Source organism: Macrobrachium nipponense, chromosome 47 (genome assembly GCF_015104395.2).
Source record: "Macrobrachium nipponense isolate FS-2020 chromosome 47, ASM1510439v2, whole genome shotgun sequence".
In the NCBI taxonomy this organism is placed as follows: Eukaryota; Metazoa; Arthropoda; class Malacostraca; order Decapoda; family Palaemonidae; genus Macrobrachium; species Macrobrachium nipponense.
The window spans coordinates 1,566,955-1,588,351 of record NC_087222.1 but is presented as its reverse complement, the minus strand read 5'-3'; the positions used below and the strand labels follow the sequence as shown (position 1 = coordinate 1,588,351).

Sequence of the window (21,397 nt, the reverse complement as noted above, 5' to 3'; positions counted from 1 at the left end):
AAATTAACTCCAGGCAAGCGAGAATCGAAAACTATCGAGAGGAACCGACAACAGTTGTTTTATCGTTTCCCGCCCCGACAGAGAAAAAATCTGACAAGCTTACGGGAGTGGTTCGTACATCCGCCACCAGCAGCGTAAGGGTAAGGTAGACCACCTGACCTACCTGTCGCGTGTGCCGCGAGATTTGAAATTCTGTCGGGAACGTCGGAGACTATAGCTAAGTATATATCTGTCAGGGAAGTTCATGTACAAAACTGAATTTTTTGAGTTCTTAGAAATTTTGAAAGACTTAATCAATTCCAAGAGGTCACTATTATTAGACAAGTCCATATTATGTGTTTAATCACAGATGCAAACATCGCCTTGTAACCCTTAATTGTTGAAGGAGCCAAGCGTCTAGATGCTCTTAGGAAAAGAAGAAAGTCTGCTATCTTTCTTATAGAGATCTCAGAAGACTTTATTCTGCTTAAACCATCCTCTAAATGCTCCCCACTTGGCTTGGTACAGTCTGTTAGAAGCTCTTCTACATTTAGCAATAGCTTCTGAAGCTCTTCTCGTAAAGCCTTTTGCTCTGACAAGGCTCCTGACAGTCTGTAGCCTGTCGGGGCCTGAGCAGACAACCCTTGACGGAAACTTGCAAAATGTGATTGTCTGAGTAGTAACTTCTTAGACTTAGATGGTAAGAGTCTCGGAAAGTCTACAAGTAGAGTGAGAAGATCTGGAAACCATTCCTTTCTTGGCCTGAATGGTACTACGAGAGTGAGAGACATTCTGATGAAAACGGACTTTGTTCAGAACTAGCCTTATCAACCCAAATGGCGGAAAGGCGTAAGCGTCCAGCCCCAACCAGTCCAGCAGCATTGCGTCGACGGACCATGCTAGAGGCTCTGGAACTAGAGAGCAAAATAGAGGGAGCCGATTGTTGCTGGGAGTGGCAAACATATCTTTCGCCGGTTTTCCCCATATCTTCCAAAGGTCTAGGCAAACCTTGGAATCAAGAGTCCATTCTGATGGAAGAACCTGTTAACCTTGATTCAATTTGTCCGCCAAAACGTTCATCCTCCCCTGGATGAACCAAGGAATCAGAGACACTTGTTTCCTTTCCACCCATAAAAGAAGGTCCCTTGCTTTCTTGTAAAGTGAGAAAGAGCATGTTCCCCCTTGCTTTCGAATGTAAGACAACGCGGTGGAGTAGTCTACATGTACTACCACCGCTTCCCTGTGATCTGGCAAAAACGAACACTTGCAGACCCAGATGGGCCACTAGTAACTCCTTTACACTGATGTGAAAGGAACTCTGCTCTGTCGATCATATTCCCGACACTTTTATCTCTCCTAAGACTGCTCCCCAATCTACGTCAGAAGTGCCAGAAAAAGAACTGTAGGGTTGGTGGAGAGGAAGAAAGAAATGCTTCCGAGAGTCGGGGTTCCAAGAGCACCATGCTGAATCCTTTTTTATCTCCTTCGTGATGTCAAACACCTTCGAGTCCGGTTGGGACTTCCTGTACACGATGCCTCAGGAAGAATTGATGATACGGTGCCCAGAAGACTCATCCACTGGAGTGAAACAAGATCGACAGTTCAAGAACTCCTGAACTACCTGAAGGCACGACTAAACTCTTTTCAGGGAAAGAAAAGCCCGAAAAGCTTGAGTATTGAAAGTCATTCCCAAATATAGAATTTTCTGAGTTGGAATCAGTTATAATCTCTTCTCGTTGACAAGAATCCCTAATGAGTGTGTCAAACAAAGAGTTCTCTCTAAATCCTTCATGCACTGGCTTTCCGAGGAGGAGCAGAGAAGCCAGTTGTCCAGGTAAAGTGCCACATTGATACCCAGGAGATGTCTCACTTCCCTAGAGGTGCCAATACTTGGAAAAATTAAACACCTGAGAAGCATTGAAATACCCGAACACAGTGCTCGAAATTGGAGTATTTTGTCCCATGAAAACAGACCGAAGAAATTTCCTTGATCCCTGATGAATCACAATGGAAATAAGCATCTTGCATGTCCAAGGAGACCATCCAGTCTCCTAGGCCAAGTGACGCTAGGACCGAGTGGGTTGTTTCCATATTTAACTTTGTTTTCGAGACAAAGTTCAGAGCGCTCACATCCAACATGGGTCTCCAGCCCCCTGATGCCTTGGGGACTACAAAAAGGTGGTTGTAAAACCCCAGAGACAACTTGTCGATTACTAACTCTATTGCCGCCTTCTGAATGAGAGCTTCTACCTCTTGGGCCAGATCTACAAACCTCTCCAAGCCTGGAGAGTAAGTCGACAATGCGATCTGTGCATTGGAGAGAGGAGGAGTTTTGAAAGTAATCGAGTAACTGAGGTGAAGAACTTGGACCACCAAACGTTCTGCCCCTCTGCAATTCCACTCCTCCCAAAACAGGTGCAACCTGGCACCTAGCAGAGATTGAAGGATAGTTATATTGCTTGTAGGAAGACTTAGAAGCAGGAAAAGAAGGTTTTGTCGTGGATTTGGAAGGGGGGAGCAGGTTCGAGCAAGGGCTGATGATACGTAATACAAACCCTCGGTCCTTTAACATATGAAATGTAATCAGGGCCAGCTGGAACGGGTGGTAAGCTTCGAACAAGGTAGTTCGGTAGTTAACTGCTTGTCCGATAGTCGGGTCCCGCAAAGTGAGCTTCCCTTTTGCCTGGAAGCAGAATGAGGGGTGGCATGAGGTGGGACTATGTGTAAAGGACCTTAGGTTTGTATAGTTAGGAAAAATACAATTTACGACAAATTGTGATTTGTTCCGATACGTAATACAAACCCTCGGTCCTTTAACATATGGAAGACTCACTTATTGATGGGTGGAATCTGAGTCTTAAGAACAGACTGGTGTTCGTCCGACCTTGGTTCCCTCCTTGGTCGTAAGAGCAGAGGGAGGGATCCTAGCCTCTGCCCAGCTGATCGGGGTGTGCACCGCACGATCAGTGGCCAGACCTCTGGACCAAATTCATAAGAGGGAGGCAAGTGTGCCTCTTATGAATAGCAAGCAAGAACTAGTTCCTACTTCAAGAGCCAAATATAAGGTCATGGGTTTGTCTCTTGTTGGCATCCACTCCCCCCCTTGTTAGGGGAGTGGTGGAAAACACTCCTGTCCCTACTGAAAGGGATGGACGGAGCTCAGTTGTATAGCTTACCTGCATCGGCCGCCTGTCCAGCGTAGTAATGACAGCAGCCCTCTGCCCACAGGTAGAGGAGAGAAAGGGGGGACGAAGAGAAGCCAGTCACACTCTCATTCACTCGCCCATTTTCGCAGTCACACATGAGTGCGATGCTGTTCTGTCCGCTCGGGAGCTGGGTAAGCTACACAACTTGTTGAGCAGCCACCACAGGTCTGAAGGAAAAGGTGTCCAAGGACCTGTGGGCAATATCCCGAAGGTAGAAGGATGTGAAAGTGATCTGGTTGGCCCAAACCCCTGCCTTCAGCACCTGTGCCACGGAGAAGTTCTTGCGGAACACAAGGGTTGGACCAATACCTCTGACTTCGTGGGCTTTTGGACGAAGGGTACTGGTGTCGTCACTCCTCTCCGAAGCGTACACCTTCCTGATCACCTCACGAAGCCAAAAAGAAAGTGTTCTTGGACACCTCCTTCTTGGTAACCCCGGTGCTAATGAAGAGGCGTCGACACTCCCCTGGTACACAGCTGCAGAGGACTGCCTGAGGTACCCAGCCATCTCTGTTGCTGCTCGGCGAGAAAAGCCTCTCGTTCGCAAGAGATGGTGGATAACAGCCAGCCGTGAAGAGACAGGTACCGAACCGACCGGTAGTACCGTTCCACGTGTGGCTGGCACAGGAGGTTGTGCCAAGGGGGAATCTCTCTCGGTGTTCGTCGAGCAGAGCCAGCAGGTCTGGATACCAAACAGCCTGAGGCCATTTGGGCGCCACCAGAATCATCCGAAGATTCGCGGTGACCAGCACCCTGCTGATCACCTTGCGAATCAGACAGAAAGGGGGAAAAGCGTACACAAAGAGGTTGTCCCACAGGTGTTGAAGAGCGTCCTTTGCAGCTGCCCATGGGTCCGGCACAACTGAGTAGAAAAAGTGGAGTTTTCTGTTGTGCCGGGCGGCGAACAGATCCACGACTGGACGCCCCCACAGGTTGAAGAGCCTTTCCGCCATGTCTGGGTGCAGGGACCATTTGGTTCCTATCACCTGATTCCGACGGCTGAGCTTGTCTGCCACTACATTCCTCTTGCCTGGAATGTATCAGGCTGACAGCTCTACTGAGCGAGCTACGGCCAACTCGTGCACCTGCAACGTCAACTGGTGCAACGGGAGGGACACTAGGCCCCCTGTTTGTTGACGTATGCCACTACTGTGGCGTTGTCACTCATCAACACCACTGAGTGTCCCATCACGTGTTCCTGGAACTCTAGGAGAACGAGAAACACTGCCTTGAGCTCCAGGATGTTGATGTGCAGGTGCTTGTTGTGATGATCCCACACACCTGCAGCCAGCAAATCCTCCAGGTGTGCAACCCATCCCTCGGTCAACGCGTCTGAGAACAGCAGCATCTCCAGGGGAGGAAGTGCGAAGAGGCACTCCTCTTACAAGGTTCCCAACGTCCAGCCACCAAGCTAGGTCCTGCCTCACCTCCTCCGTGAGAAACACAAGGAAGTATGGCAGGTCTCTTGCCTGTGACCAACTCTCCTTTAGTCTCCACTGAAGAGACCGCAGGTGAAGATGCCCGTGAGGGACTAACTTCTCGAGAGATGACAGGTGGCCAATCACGACCTGCCACTGCTGAGCTGGCTGCTTCTGTAGAGACAGGAACTGTCCAGCTCTCCTCCCTGAACCTGCTGATCCGCGAATCTGCGGGGAAGACCCGCCCTGCTACCGTATCGATCAGCATGCCCAGGTACTTCATCCTCTGCTTGGGCTCGAGATCTGACTTCTCGAAGTTCACCACGATCCCGAGATCGCGACAAAACTCAAGGAGTCGATCCCTGTCCTGTAGCAACTGTGAGCGGGAGCTCGCCAGGACCAGCCAATCGTCGAGATACCTCAGAAGACGTATCCCTACCAAATGGGCCCAAGCAGACACCAGAGTGAACACTCGCATGAACACCTGTGGGGCGGTTGAGAGACTGAAATAAAGTGCCCTGAATTGGTACACCATCCTGTCGAGGATGAAGCGGAGGTACTTCCTGGAGGACTGGTGGAGGGGTATCTGGAAATAGGCATCCTTCAGGTCCACAGAAAGCATAAAGTCGTTCTCCCTGATGGAATCGAGCACTGAATGTGCCGTTTCCATCACGAACCCAGTCTGGCGAACGAATCGGTTCAAGGGAGAGAGATCTATCACCGGGCGCCAGCCCCCCAATGATTTCTCCTCCAGGAAAAGTCGGGTGTAGAAGCCCGGCGACTGATCCTATACGATCTCCACAGCTCCTTTGCTCAGCACGGCTTCCACTTCTTGCCGAAGCGCTACGTCCCTGGCAGAACCGGGGATGTACGTCTGTAGATGGACTGGGTTGGAGGTGAGGGGTGGCCACGACTCGAAGGGTAGTAGATATCCCTCCCGAAGGACATCCACTATCCAGGTCTCGGCTCCGTAGCGCTGCCAAGTTGCCCAATGGCTTGCCAGGCACAACCCCCCCCCCCCCCCACTTCCGGCAGCAGGTGAGGGGGAACGCTGTCCCTAGCGTTTCCCCTTCTTCGACTTCTTCCCAGCTCCTCCTCGGGAGAAGGAGGGCTGGTTATGGTCACTCCTTACCGAAGAGGTTGAAGGCTAAGTCTTTCCTCTCAGCTTCGATGAGGCCGTCGTCTAAGCTCTTAGGCTTAGCCGCAGTGGCTCGAGGCTGCCCAGCCGCCTCCAAGACTGCCTGGTGGACTAAGCGGTCACTGATATCAGTGCACCACTGTTCCACCGCAGTGTCCACCATCTCTCTGGGGAAGAGAGAGAAGGAACTCAGCACCGGTCCGTTCCTCAGACACAAAGCCGCCTCACGCCCTGCCGACCTGGTCACTCGAGTGAGGACTGCGTCCCTATGTCTCAGAACCAGGTTGGCCCACAGGTTGGCCGTCTGGTGGGCCAGGTAGGAAATAGCCCTACCTCCAGACTGGCACAGTCTCTCGAAAGCCGGGTCTCCTTCGGGAGTGATGTTTCCCGAGGAGGCCGCGACCTTAGACACTGTGAGGGACCACAGATCCAGCCAGGAGACTGCTTGGAACGCTGCCATGGCAGTCAATTCCAAAGCCAATGCCTCTTGCTGCGAGCCAGAGGTTCTCGGCCAGCAGGTGCTGAAGAGACACACCCGGAGTTAGCCTAGTCAGCTCCAGGTTAACCTGTTTGGGTGGCAGTGGGTCCTCTGAAGTAGCTTGTACGACCTGCCAGACCGAAGTGATCCCTCTTGTCCGGAGACGAGAGAGTCCACTTGGCCCAGCACACTATCGGTCAAGGCTGATCGGGGCGGACCCACCGTCATCCTGGGTTCCTTCTTAGGACCCCAGAACGACTCCAGCCTAGATGTAGGCTCGTAGGGTGGCGGGAGCACCGATCCTTCCCCGAGGTCGTTGTGCTGACGAATCAGCGCTATGACCTCTGCGAAAGACCTCTGGATCTCAGGAGTGACTGCGTCCTGGGGAGATGGACCGTCAAGCTCATCCAAGGAGAACGCCTCCCGAGACCCTCCTCCTTCCACAGGAGGAACCACAACAGACCCCTCTTGGTCCCCTCCAACCACTTGGGCGTACGATCTGGTCGGTCCCAAGACCGTGCCAGGTTCGTATGCCCTCGTGGAGGGACCACGAGAAGCGCACTCCTTGCGGTCGCTCCTAATCGCCTCGCTCCTCCCGGTGTAGCCCAAGGAGGTTGAAGGGATAGGAGAGGCAGACCTGACGCTCCCCCCTCCTGCCCACCAGCAGAACCGGTGTGCTGGGGGGGCTGCAGGCGATCGCCAACCCGTGGTGACGATCAAGCTGCAGGCCTAGTCTCCCCTGGGGAGAACTGCTGGACCGAGAACAGCGGCGACGGTCCCGAGCATCAGGAGAGCTGCTGCTAGTCCCCCTATCCGCCCGATCCCGGTGGGAGCGGCTGTCAGGAGACCGGCATCGTCCACTGTCGCGGTGGGAGCGAGGCCCGTCCTCACGGCGCATCACAGTCACGGTACCTGGGCCAGCCGAGGCTGGTCCTGGCGACCGGGAGGACCTCTTCCTCAGCCGGCAGATCGCCACGAGAGCGATTGCTGGCCTGGCAGGAGTCACCTGGGCAACTGCCACCAGTCTTCCACTCCGTGCCTGGGTCCTGGCAGCAAGCAGGCTCGGCTGCCTGGACCCTGGCTGCACGGTCACCTGTGGGCAACCGTATACTCGGTACCTCTCGTGAACGAGAGGCCGAGACGGTTCCTGGTGCCGAGGCAGAACCTCTGGTGCCAAGCGAGGAGGTACCGGTGTAAGCCGGTGCCCCTCCGGCTTCTTCTTTCTTGTGGAAGGAGAGGCGGGCCCTGTTCCCGAGGGAACAGGAGGACCAGCGGAAGCCCCTAATGTCCCACTGGAGTGGGGCAGACCCTTAGAGGTCTCTGAGCGAGACTTCTGAGTGGGGGGGAGGAGGCTGCCTTCTTCTTCATCGGCCGTGAAGCCTTGGAAGTCGAAGGGGAAGAAGCGGCTGCAGATGACGACAAAGAAGACGACGACACCTTCCTCTTCTTCTTCGTCAGCTTCCTCAGGACCACCGTCAGGTCCTCCATCCAGGACAGAGCCGGGGCAGTTGCCGAAGCAACAGGGCCTGACTACACCTGTCCGGAGGAACCTGCGGTGGGGGCAGCAACACCATGGGCTGGGACGATGGCAGGAACTGGTACAGGAGCGGCAGCAGCAACAGGAACTGGAGGCAGTACTGGGGGTGGTCAGCGACATTACGGGTACTGGCGGCAGGTTGAACGGGGAAGTTCTTGGGACACCGAAAGTCAGGGGCTGGGCCAAGAGCAGCGAAGCCAGGTGGCGGGGTGATGTCCCTCCTCGGTAGCCCCGTCAGCGGAGCCTGGACTGCAGCTGTCGGGGTCACCATGGCAATGTGCTGCATATACATAAGGTGGGGAGGCACAGCATACCCGGCGTCAACACCGTCGTTGTGGTCAACGTCTCAGGTGTTGGAGCAGCCCCTGAGTGCTCGGTGTCCCCTGGAGCCCAAGTGAGTACCAGACCTGGCTGAGATCGTCACCTGCAGCAAGCTTACCTGAAGAAGGAAAGGTCGGGTTAATAGGGGGGAAGACCCCGAGTAAAGCTGAATGCTGAGGTGTCACGCTCCCTCCCCTACGCTCGACTGATCGAGGGAAGAGAAGGAACGCGACACTCCCCCCGAAGGGGAAGGAGCCATACGCGGGAGTTGAGACAGAGGGAGGAAAGAGGAAGACGTGTCAGTAACCAAAGGAGTAACTGGAGAGCCCTCTGATGACTCCTTGGCCAGTTTACGCGCCTTCTTCCTCCCCTCGTATCGTTCCCACTGCTCCTCCAACCACAAAATACACAAATCACATGGCTCGGTGCGAGAGCATTCACGCCCTTGACACCAAGTGCATAAATCATGAGGGTCTACCTCTACGAGAGACCTGAATGAACCACAGTTACGGCCCTCCACACCAGGGCACAATCTGCGGCTGATGGGGGGGCAGGGGGTCTCTCCGGCTTGTGGGAATCCATCAAATCACGATCCATGAGCAGCAATACAATAAACAAACACAAAGTACTCACAAGCTTTATCCACCACAAGCACTCGGGCAGAGCGGCATACAACATGTCTGTCGCCGATGGTGGCCGAAAGCAAAGTGAAGCTTCACCCCCCAGCCGGGTGGGACACCCAACTATCGGACAAGCAGTTAACTACTGAACTACCTTGTTCGAAGCTTACGACCGGTTCCAGCTGGCGCTGATTACATTCCATATGTTAAAGGACTGAGGGTTTGTATTAAGTATTGGAACAAACAACTGTTTTCATTCAGTTGTTTATGGCTTTAGCATTTAAGCAACGATTGCAGTCAACTCGCCATATTCACAGACTCACGTATTCACGAATTTCTCTCTGGAACATATACCCCCATTATTCGCTGTATTTTTCTGAGAAATATCCACAAATTCCTGAGTTGTTTTAGCAATTTCACCATAAAATATACTTTTTGTGATAAAACTATTAAAAAAAACAGGTACAAACATCTTTAGTGAGTTTTTCTTGAGTTTTAACTAACAAAATAGGGAATATGGGGGGAGCGCCGTATAAGTTACTGACGATACTTTTATCATTCTCTTTTGGTTTTTTAACTCATTGTATTAGAAGATATGATAAATACAGACATGGAGCAAACGTTAGCAGTCTGAAAAAGGTAAAATTTTTTTTTCTTCTCTCTCTCTCATTCTAGGCCAAGATTTACCAGTAAGTTTATCAAATCTAACATTAAAAATTTGAGAGAACTACCATGCAATAGGTGAAGCATACCGGGTTGATACCCCCCCCTCAGGCAGGGTCTTTATCCCATCTTCTAGATAACTAAGTTAAAAAAAGCTAAAAGAGTATGATAAAAGTAGTTTTATCGTTATACTTGTTATGTACATGGGTGTACAGTCATGAAAAACTGAACGAGAAACAACTTTTTAGCTAGAAAACAACTTTTTAGCTAAGTATAACCGAATCGGATAACAACATCTGCCTTGCTTGTATTTCAAAATAGTAAACAATTACTTTAGTTAAGTTATAAATGATGTTATATAGAATAGGACTTTTATATTTCTATGTAATAACTTTATTCCCTATGGTATAATATCAGTAGATATATACTGGTAAATTTAAACTGAAAGCTGTAGCTGAAGCTGAGAAACAATGTTCAAGCTGCTAATGACTTATCGTGCATCAGCACAAGGATAAAACTCCTGTAAACTTTGATATACCATCAAACACAACTGTAGATAAAATTGATAGAAAACTATTTTCAATCAAAAATACCTGGCAAGAAAAAACATATTTTACTATTGTTTTGACGCTGATAAAAGATAAGGAACGTAAAGCTCGTATCACAATGAAATAAAGTGAAAATAGCAAACTGAATCAATTTTTTTTACGCAATAAACATGCCCCCCCCCCCAATGCAATCTATTACAAGAAAATAATTTAGTTCACAACTACATATTTTCAAGCTGTATTTCGACTTAGAAAACACTATTATTGGATACAATGAAGGAATATATTGACTTTTTAAAAGTTTACCTGGAAAAGATGTATATTCTATGTTTGTATTTTATAATTATATGTAGCCATCAGCAGCCTTACACCATTCAATTATGACAACGTTAGACTGAATCTGATTCGTGTTCAATTTATTTTTGTACTGAATTATACACCAGAATGCAACGAACATCCAAAATAAGCTGATATTAATAATTACCATACCATACTTGTAATATATAGTATACTGTAGGCTAGGCTACTATATATGTATACGATATATATACCATAGTATATGCTAGGCTAACTCTTGTTAGTGCTAGGCTAACTCTTGTTAGTGTTATTCAATTTCTCTTACTACTGAACTACCATAAGTCAAACTGCATTGAATGTAAAGAATTAGCTGATTTAAATAATTACTATACCACATATGTATAGAGTATACTGCATAGTGTAGGTTAGGCTACCATATATGTAAGGATGATACTGATTACCCAGTGTAGGTTTGACTATATTCGAGATATGATTTCTCCAACAAATGATGGGTTTTTTGGAACCTAACCCCATTGTAAGTAGGAGAATACCTGCAAAAAGAAACAAAAAACACTGGTGAAAGACACAATTTGCACCAGTTATTTCGTAGCATAAATCCTCCTCTAGTGGAAACAACTGCCTTAGATCCATCGTACTCAGGTGGATCACCCTTATTCACTCAATATTTAATTGGTGAAACAAGAATACAATTACATTTTTAAGCATACCATTCAAAAGATTGAAGTTCCCTCAACATAATGTGATATATGAAAGTGCCATACGAACTAAAATAAGCATGTGAGGTCTTTGTAAAATATGTTTTCAAGGCAGTTTTTAAATCCAATCTGGGGTCGTCCGCCTCCAGTCTGTTTCATAACTGGCATTTATCCAACGTCCTTCCCAACCTCCCCAGCACTCATTTGAACAATGTTAGCGTATATATGTAACATTTATTGATCTTACTCAAGATTGCAGTTGTAATCAGCACAACAAAACAACATTTTGTTGCCTATATTAGTGAAAGTATGAAACTTCTCATTCCCAGGGTCCTGGTTTGAAATGAAATTCATTTTTTACCTTGTAATCGGTGGTTTTATCCTTACTGCCATCACAAAACTGAAATCCTCCAAGTGCTTATTTGATTGTAATTATCACATTTTGGTCTTTAATTCAATCCAAAGTTCACTTGACCTACGTTGAGAGTTTGTTGACAGTGAAGTCGTGGCCAGGGTGACCAGATTTTGAAAATTGAAATAAGGGACACTTAAATTGGAGTGGTAGTTGAACAATATATATATATATACAGTGGACCCCCCGTATTCGCGGACTCACACATTCGCGGATTTCTCTCGGGGAATGTTTCCCCGCCATTATTCGCGGAAAAATTCGCGCATTTGCGGTATTTTTTCTATGAGAAATATCCACAAATTCCTGGTTTTTGTGATCAATTTCATCATAAAATGCACTTTTTTTTGTGTGATAAAACTATTAAAAAAAACTAAGTATGAAAATTTTTAGTGGTTTTTCTTAAGTTTTACTAAAGAAATAGGCTGTTTTTAGCGCTTTTATAGGGGTTCCAAACATTCGCGGATTCCAACTATTAACGGGGGGGTCTGGTACGCATCCCCCGCGAATACGGGGGGAACAGTGTATATAATATATATATATATATATATATTATATATATATATATAATAATATATATATGAAAAATATTATATATATAGATATATATATATATATATTATATATATAATATATATATATATATATATATATATATATATATATAAACCATACCTTGTTTATTTGATTTGTGCTGCTGTTGATCCAAGCTGTCGCACATCCCTCAGTCCACCGTGCGTAATGCTAAAATTCTTCTAGCATATTTTGCAGTATGCTCCGCTTTTGTTGTTGTTTTGGGGGACGAGCCATTGCTTGAAATCACTGTAATTTTGCCACTCTGGTCTAAAAGTACATTTTCTCTTTACTTTTTTGTTACACTTTATGTCGGACATGCTGCCTTATGTTTAAAAAATCAAATACCAAGACAGATTTGTTCGTTCTCGGACCACTGCACTGTTGCCAATTTTGGGTAGCTGCCTTCACCCCGTATATTGCAAAATTTCATTTGTATATTGTAAATTTTTTTCAAATATTGAAAATACGGGACAAAAGGCGTCCCGGGGAGGGTTGAGACGGGACACAGGACAAATGTAATAAATATGGGACAATCCCATCTGGTGACCCTGGTCATGGCAGGAAAAAATTTCCAGCCTTGTCGTACATCTGGCTGCAGAAAACCATTGCTGAGCAGACGACGGATTAGTGAATTGTTTATGACAATTTTTTTTTTTTTCTAGCACTTTTCATTGATTTAAGTCTATATTACTATTTTGACTTTTTTATTTTTAATAATTGTATGTCAGAAATAAATGTAACCTTTAATGCTTGCATGCTAGGAATGGCAAAATTTCATTGTTGCCAATTTAGTAGAGCTTCCTACATATGCCAATGCATTCACAAACTGTTTCCATGAATTCTAGTTGTCTTAGCAATGGAATAATGATAAAATTGCTCTAATATGTATATATGTATACTACAAAGAGATACGCTAATTTCACTTATTTCCCCAGTTTTGTGTAAGTCTTATACCTATTGGCAACACTGATAAACAATTGGAGAGCGCGAACAACACCATAGGGGAAACAACTGAGTGGACTAGCTGATCCACTCTTGCCCGTTTGTTGATTCACCCTCTGAAAAAGTACTTTTGCTTACTTCAAAAGGAGAGTAGAGGTCTCGAAGTGATGCTCCCACCACCAATGACTCTTGACTGGTGTCCATCTATGGTGTCAGGATGTGTTAAAGTACTTTTTCGGAGGGTGGATCAACAAGCGGGCAAGACTGGATCAGCTAGTCCACTCGGTTGTTTCCCCTAGGTACTGTTCACAGCAAAACTATTGATATTTGAGTCAGGAATCTAGTTACTTTTTCAACAACAAATATTTTCAAATTAATTATCATGAATATGTAAAACATTTATACAATTCATAACATTATACTGATGTTTAACTATTTATTTAAACAATTATCTAGCACACGCTTCTTCTTCTTTCTACCAAAAAATCGTGATTTTCCTTGGATCCGAGGCAGATGGCGTCATTGTTTCCGATTGTTGTGAAGAATGTCTCAGCATCTATGGGTACAAGTGGTGTGCTGATTTAGCACATGGAATTGAAAGTTTATGGACACAAGTGACTCCGCAAACATCAAGATGGCGTCAATCTTCTACATTTTTGGAGTTTTAAGTAAAAATTTCGGAAGCGTCATGGAGGTATGTTTGCACTGCGCATGGCTAGACTTTCATTAACCTTTCTTTAATCTTACAATATGACATTAATTTCTAATTTTGGAGAAAATGCTTACTTCGAAAGGAGATTATAGGTCTCGAGGTGTTGCTCTCACCACCAATGACTCATGATTGGTACCCATCTCCAGTGTCAGGACGTGTTAAAGTACTTTTTCAGAGGGTGGATCAACAAGCGGCCAAGGCTGGATCAGCTAGTCCTCTCGGTTCTTTCCCCTACGCTAGGCTAACTCTTGTTAGTGTTATTCAATTTCTCTTTGTACTGAATTATCACAAGTCAAACTGCATTAAATGTAGAGAATTAGCCGATTTAAATCATTACTATGCTACATATGTATAGAGTATAGTGTGTAGTGTAGGCTAGGCTACCATATTTGCTAGGATGATACTGATTACCCCAGTGTAGGTAAGGCTATATTCGAGATACGACTTTTACAACAAACGATGTGTTTTTTGGAACCTAATCCCATTTAAGTAAGAGAATACCTGTAAAAATAAACGACAAAACTGGTGAAAGACACAATTTGCACCAGTTATTTCGTAGCAGAAATTCTCTACTCTCCTTTTGATAAATTGAAAAAAATATCCTAGGATATGGGGCTATAGCCTAGCCTAGGCTATAAAGTTATAGATTAAATTGCCGTACCTAAACTTTCTGTGAAATCATTAAGAAATCATACAGTATCATTGAACCTGACAGTCTTAGGATAAAGTATGCCAGGATACCGGATACAGGCATCCTATAGCCTACAGCAATGAGATCCTACAGAAACTTACAACTTAAACTTGACATTACCCTATGAGTAAATCGTTAAGATATCATAAAATATAACCCATTTCATTTAGACAGTCTTACGTTAAGACCCCATAGAAGGCTAATAAGGTCTATAGGGTAACCTAGGAGTACCATAATAATAAGTTAATTATATAATCTATAAACATCTATAACTCACATTATTACCGTAATTATCAGTTGTCTTTGAAATTTATCAATTATTACGATTGATTAAGAATTGTCTTGATTCTGAAGACGGCAATTATTATAAAAGATAAAAAGTTTGAATAAAGTTATTCTACTATCCCAGTCAATGGCGTCGCTTTGTTGACATTTTAGGCGTCTTCTATTTGACAGTATTTATGTTTGTTGTTCTGGTTTAAAAGTGGTTCCGATTGTTTTCATTCATTCTAATAAGTCAATTGGTGGATAACTGTAAGTAATCAGTGGGAATATAATTAAACATTCATGCAATTTACTATCAGACTGGATAACTTAATGGTATTCTTAAGGCAAATAATGGATTCCAGTAATGTCGGTTTGTTTACGTTTTGGGCGTCGTCTCCTAAGGACTTCTCGTTCGTGGTTCCCATTTGAATTTTGATGTTTTGATTCAAACCTAATTGATGATAAGGGGAAAGTTAGATATAATAATTTGTGAAGTAATGAAAAAATGTAGCTAATTTATTTAATTATTAATAGATAATTAGAATAATGATAAGTACTCTAGCCGATGGGTATTAGTAGTAGTAGGTGGAATTAGTTTTTTAAATGGCTCCCCTGCTTGTTTTTATTCCTCCTTTGTTAATGTTCGTTTAAGTTTTTCCTCTCTGCAATACCATAAATCTTTTATATATTCTTTTCTATTTTCAACCTTCCCATCAGCATATTTGCAAATAAAAGCACATTAGTCATCAATTGATACCGCAAATAATGGGTCCTTTTTTCCTCTAAATTTCTTGAATGCAATATTCTAAGATATATAAATTATCAACTCCTCTTCTTTGTACACTAAAGCCTGACTGCAGTTCATTTGTTTTCCATATATTTCTGAATTGGTTTTCTATTTTTTCTTTCAGGATCCCAATGAAAACCATATATGATACACTTGTTAATGCAATTGACCAAGGGTGTTGTTTCTTAGGTGTAAAGGTTGTTTTTTACTTAAACCAGCTGCTCTGTGTTTTCCTGCCTTTCTTTATAGGTTGTTTAAACATTCTGCCAATTCTCTTTAAATGTTGGTGCTTTGTAAGAATAGTTTTAACAGAACTGGTTTCATTCCATCTAGCCCCGGTGCTTTATTTGACCTCATTTTCACGAGCTGATTTTTTACATCTTCTTCAGTTATTTATTGACTTCTTTCATGGGCTTAATTTCTGTCTTTGTTAGGTCATACACTCTATCCATGTGTTCTCTTAATGGTATATGGTATATCATAGGCTGTCCTAATCTTTTCATCATTCCTTCCATGTCATGTTTATACTGTTCTTTCTTGCTCTCATTCCATATTTCTCCTATTTTATTTTCTTCTTTTTGGTACATTGTTTTCCAAAATTTACATAGCTCTTTCCCTAGGGTTTCTTCCTTAATCTCTTGCTTCTTATTTTCGTCAAATATCTTGATCCATTCTTTTTCTGAGGTGGTCTTTCCACTCTGCATGTCTATATATTCCCAGGATTTCCTGTGTCTGTTTTTGTCATTCATTATCTCATTTCTAACATTTTCTTCATATTCTTCATATGATTTCTTTATTATGATCTGTAGCTACGTATTTTTTGTTTTTGTCTATAATATGCTTATTCATAGTATCTCTTTTCTTCTGTGCTTGCGGCTTTTCTTTTTAATTTGTTATATATCCTTATTTGGCTTAAAATTTCCTTTTTTCTTTATTGCTTTGGTGACCCATTCAGGCCCTATTTCATCTTGCTTTCCCTTTAGTATTAACCTCCTCTTCATAGCGTTCTCGAGGGTGTTCGCTTTTGCTTCACCAATTGTTTCCCAAGATCTCCTTTTCTGTCTTGATGTCTTTATTTACTTTCCATATATTCGAGGTATGTCCTGATGGACTCTTCTGTTATTTTCACGTATCTGATTTCTTTTGCTTCATCCATAAATTGGTCATTCTTGCTCTTGTATAACAATTGAATTGGACTTTTGTAAGGTGGTAGTCTGATAGGTCATATTCCTCCTTCCCTTCTTCCATCTTCATACATTCGAAGTTTTTATACATATTTAGATTGACTGATACAGGATCATAGATCATAGGTTAGCTTACTATAAGTCATAAGTAGCCGGTGCCTTGTTCCACCAGGGTCTAATGTGGGGAAGGAACCATCAAGACTGCTGTCTTCTGTTATAATTTCAAGGTCTTATAAGACTGAAGGAAAGGTTCTAGATTAAATCCAAAAGGAAGGAAAGGAGAAAGTCATAAAATACGAAGATTAAAAAATTCCGAACAGCAGAGGATGATGGAGAGAGAGAGAGAGAGAGAGAGAGAGAGAGAGAGAGAGAGAGAGAGAGAGAGAGAGAGAGAGAGAGAGAGAGAGAGAGCAGGAATAAATTTGTTCCTCGCTTAAACATCCACAGATGCAATAGGTAAACTATTCCACATTTTAGTTGTAACCAAGATGGGGCTGATTTGCTTTCATGGCAGCATTATATTTCCTACAATCTCGTCGCCATCATAATTTTATGGTGTTAGACGTGATACGGTCTCTCTCTCTCTCTCTCTCTCTCTCGTCTCGCCCCTCTCTTCTCTCTCTCTCTCTTCTCTCTCTCTCTCTCTCTCTCTCTCTCTCTCTCCTGAGCTCGTTCTGCCTGACATTCCCATAGTCTAGCTCTTCTGCTATTCTCTCTCTTCAGGACTTCCTGTGCCTCCTTCATTCCTAATACTTCTTCCATACCCACAGCTTTCCTGACCAACGTTACTCCTCACCATCCCTTAATTCTTTGAACAAGAACTGGAAGCACTCTATGTATAACCCCCTACGGGAGGGAGGATGCATGGGGGCGAATGGAGATTTTGAAAAAAAATTTATGGGCTGCTTGGTGAGCAAGAGCCCGTGCTGACACAAAGTCAGCTTAACCTAAAACAATGGGGAAAATGAAGGTTACAGGTGACTACATTTCAATCACACCTGTAAGGAAATACTACGTATACTTGCGAATTCTTAAAATTGTTCGCAGGTACTTATGATGACTTATAAAACAAAATATTGTACTACTAATGAGGACTTTTAACTCAAAATATCTTACTTATGAGGACTTCAAAAACAAAATATTCTAAGTATACAAGTACTACAAATGTAGACATTAGGTTTGCCTGGGTTGACGTGGAATGTATTTAAGTTGTGCATTTGATCTTGTATTATTTGTTTATGATGACAAAGCTGAGTTTGGTGACTATTCTCTATCGTATAGAATTTAAATTTGGTGAGCTTTCCTAGGTTATCTAGCAAATTCTTGATGATAAATTCACTTTAATCTTCATGTCACTTAATTAGGCCAGCTTGTCCTTGATTTTAGGACATAGAGGATAAGAGCCCAGTAAAATCTGAATAGTAGGTATCACCAATCGCAGCTGACCCAGTTAAGTTAAATTTAGGAATTTAAGTTTTTTTCTTTTGCATCAGTTCATAACAAATAATTCCTAAAGGAAATAATAAAGATAACTTTCAAGTTGTGGAAAAATTCATTTTTATATATAGTAGTTTTCTGAACTCAATCCTTAGTCGGGGTGGCTAGATTTAAAATCCTTTTCCGGTTATTTCTGACACTCACTGAATTAAGGGCAAATTCCACAATATGTTTTGGTACGAGTTTTACAGATCGACGGCTTCTCTCATTCCCAACTCCTCCTTAGTTCCTATGCAGCGATTGGGAAATGTTTCATTATTAACAAACAGCATTTATTCCTTCAGAGGAAGCATATTTACATAGTACTTCTTAGATTTATATATAATTGTTGATAAGTAAATAACTGTCTTTATGCAAATATATGGGAAAGTTATGATGCAGGATCCATATATAAATAAAATGTATTCATCTGTAAGAACAGAATCTCCAGTCGACGAGTATCAATCATGATGAATGTAGTAGGCGTATAAACAACGACCATATCACAGAAGATTTAGTCACTGAAATGGCATTCAGTAGTTCGTCCACTTTTGTTTTTTGTTTCTTTTCTTTTGAAGTCTGTGAAATAAAAAAAAATTGTCTTTTTCTCAGCTTTGGAGTGGGGAAGGAGTACGGTAACCTGCAACCTCTAATCACCATACAAGACAGCTACAAAACTGAATTAAGGCACCGAATCAGACTCTGAACTACAAAAATAGACTTCATTCTCTAAAAGAAAAGCAAAATTTTAACTTTTGCAAGAACCGCTTGATTAAGATGATCAAACGAAAGCCCAAAATCGTTAATTGAAACCCTACACAGAAAACGGACTGTTTAGAACAAGATCCGGGGAACTGAAAAATGAAACAGATAGATGAGAAACCTTTCTCCAAACTCCGACATATTAATTCCACAAAAATGAAATAGTCATGCAGGAAATAAATTCGTCTCTTCAACAACATTATGAATGATAAAAAAAAAGGCCGACAGAGTGACAGATCGACAGACTTCCTGTCATAAGAAAATATAACTGTTATTAGCACACATGTCACTAATGAGATAAAATTATAATAAATCTCATAAACAGAACAGTGATACATCTCACCAATGAGTTCACAAAAATAAAATGATAATAATTCTCATGAATCCAACATGAGAGAAAAAGGTTCTCAGCCACATCGCAGGTCACCTCAAACAGTTCATGTGATTAAGTGTTATTTTGGTCAAAAGTTCGTACGAGTTCTGTAAGCGACTTTAGTGACATCATTCTACAAGTTATCTAAGTGACTTTTGTGACGTCTCTACTACTCCCGTCCAGTTAACTTGTGAAGTGTGCAATCAACCTTGGTGGCAATTCTAAGTGATGTTTTCATGCTTGTTTTAACTTGGAAATTGATTTTTCCTACAGTTTTAGTGCTTTCGATGATGAAGCAGTAGTCTTGTGATACTGTTATTTATGTTCAATTCTCTCTACCTAACAACCACCCCCACTCGTACCTTGTTCACCCACCACCCCGAGTGACCCACCTCCCCTCAGCCGCTCCCTTCCCTGAAACATATGGCTCCCTGAAGGTTGCGTGTCCCTTGGTTTCTACCAGAACACAAACATGGCTGCTTTGTTTACGTGTGTTCTCCTCGACCCAAAACCCCAAATTCCTAAAGTCCCCCATCATTGTTGGTCTCCTAAACCAAAGAAGATAGCTACCTTGATTTCTAATTGTTAATTGTTAGTAAATCCCACTATTGAATTTCGGTTGCAAGAAGGTGTGTACAAGCAAACCTTTCTTCCATGAAAGTCCCAGCAAACACAGATGTATTTGACCAATTCTGGATTATTGAGGAAATCCAACTATATTAATGGATAATGAATAACTGAATTGGACCCATTAACCAAAATAATACTGCATTTCCAATGTTGGATAACACTGGATATCCCATTTTGGTTTGATTATCTCTTTTCCAGTGTTGGATACCCCAACTGTGGTTTTTCGATTCATAAACAATACAGTTGGATCTTTTGAAGCGACTTTAAAAAATATATTGCATATCAGCAAAAAAAAAAAAAAAAAAAAAAAAAAATCCTCAACAATTATTGATAACCATTTAAATATATATATATATATATATATATATATATATATATATAATATATATATCTATATATAATATATTATATAAAAATATATATATATATATATATATATATATATATATTATATATCTTATATATCATATATATATATATATATTATATAAAAATTTGGAAAACAAGCAAATACACCAACAATATGTCAAAATAAAAAAACAATGTGCCAAATAGAAATTTTTTGGATGTCAATCTGGTTTGAAAAGTGCCATATACATATACAATATATGTGGATTTGTGTGTTACTTCTCAAACATAATTGGTATCCAAAATTTTGATTTGGCATTTTGTTTTTCACTTAGCATATTTTTAGCACATTTTCTTATGTTTTGCCAATTTGAAATTATGTTAAACCTACTCATTTGAACATTCCAAGACACTATGAAGAGGAATATACTTTTTGCTTTTATTTGTAAGACCTTTTGAAAATAGGAAAGAATTAAAAAAAAGAACTATGGCATTACAGAGAAAAAACTTTACCAAACACAAGATGAATGAAATAGTTATATAGATCTACAGATACCTTACATAAACAAAGGAGGAATAACAACAAGCAACGGAGGAGCTGTTTCAAAGATAAACACCGCCTACTACTACTACTACACTCACGTGGACTGGCTGAGGTCAAATTTAAAACCATGAAATTTTCACCCGTCTCTGAAGAGCAACTACTGCTGACCATTTCTCGCAGGCGCAAAATCATCACCAAGAAGAACAAACGTGCTCTTGTTAGACAATTGTGAGTAGCAAGTGTTTTCATATTAGGTTCATGTGTTTACGCTACTAGGCTAGGTACTAGGTATGTGGGTTAGGCTATCAAGAAGAACAAGTACCTGTGAATAAGCTAAATTCTTTAAGAGTAGGACAACCTCGGAATGGTAGCTACTAGTTGTGTTATTAGAGCGGGGTCCAGACTCCAGATGCCCCTAAAGCCAGGTCAGGGCACGGAACCCTAAACGAGATTGGATAGGGAAGTTCTGGATAGCTAGGTCATGAGTGGCATTCTAGGAAAACTAGTTCCTGGATCCTAAGCTTATTTCCTTGTTAGTTTTAGCCTACTCATTATTCAGTTTAACTTTGTTAGTACTTAAAATGTTTACAGGTATTCTACTTATTTAGGAAAAATCATATATCGAATATACCCTAGCCTACACTAGGGTAATTTGCACCATCTCTACATACTATAGGGTAGCCTAGCCTACACTACTTTATACATAGGTATACAGCATAATAATTATTAGTTTCAGCATATTTTCTAGGTTCAATGTAGGCTATTTGTGCTTATG

General features: G+C 42.5%; 1 pseudogene; it reads right to left on the bottom strand.

Annotated features, from left to right (window-relative positions):
* Nucleotides 1–14,680, bottom strand: part of LOC135204663 (gastrula zinc finger protein xLCGF3.1-like) — a 55,618-nt pseudogene extending 40,938 nt beyond the window's left edge.
* Between the last annotated feature and the right edge of the window lie 6,717 nt (nucleotides 14,681–21,397).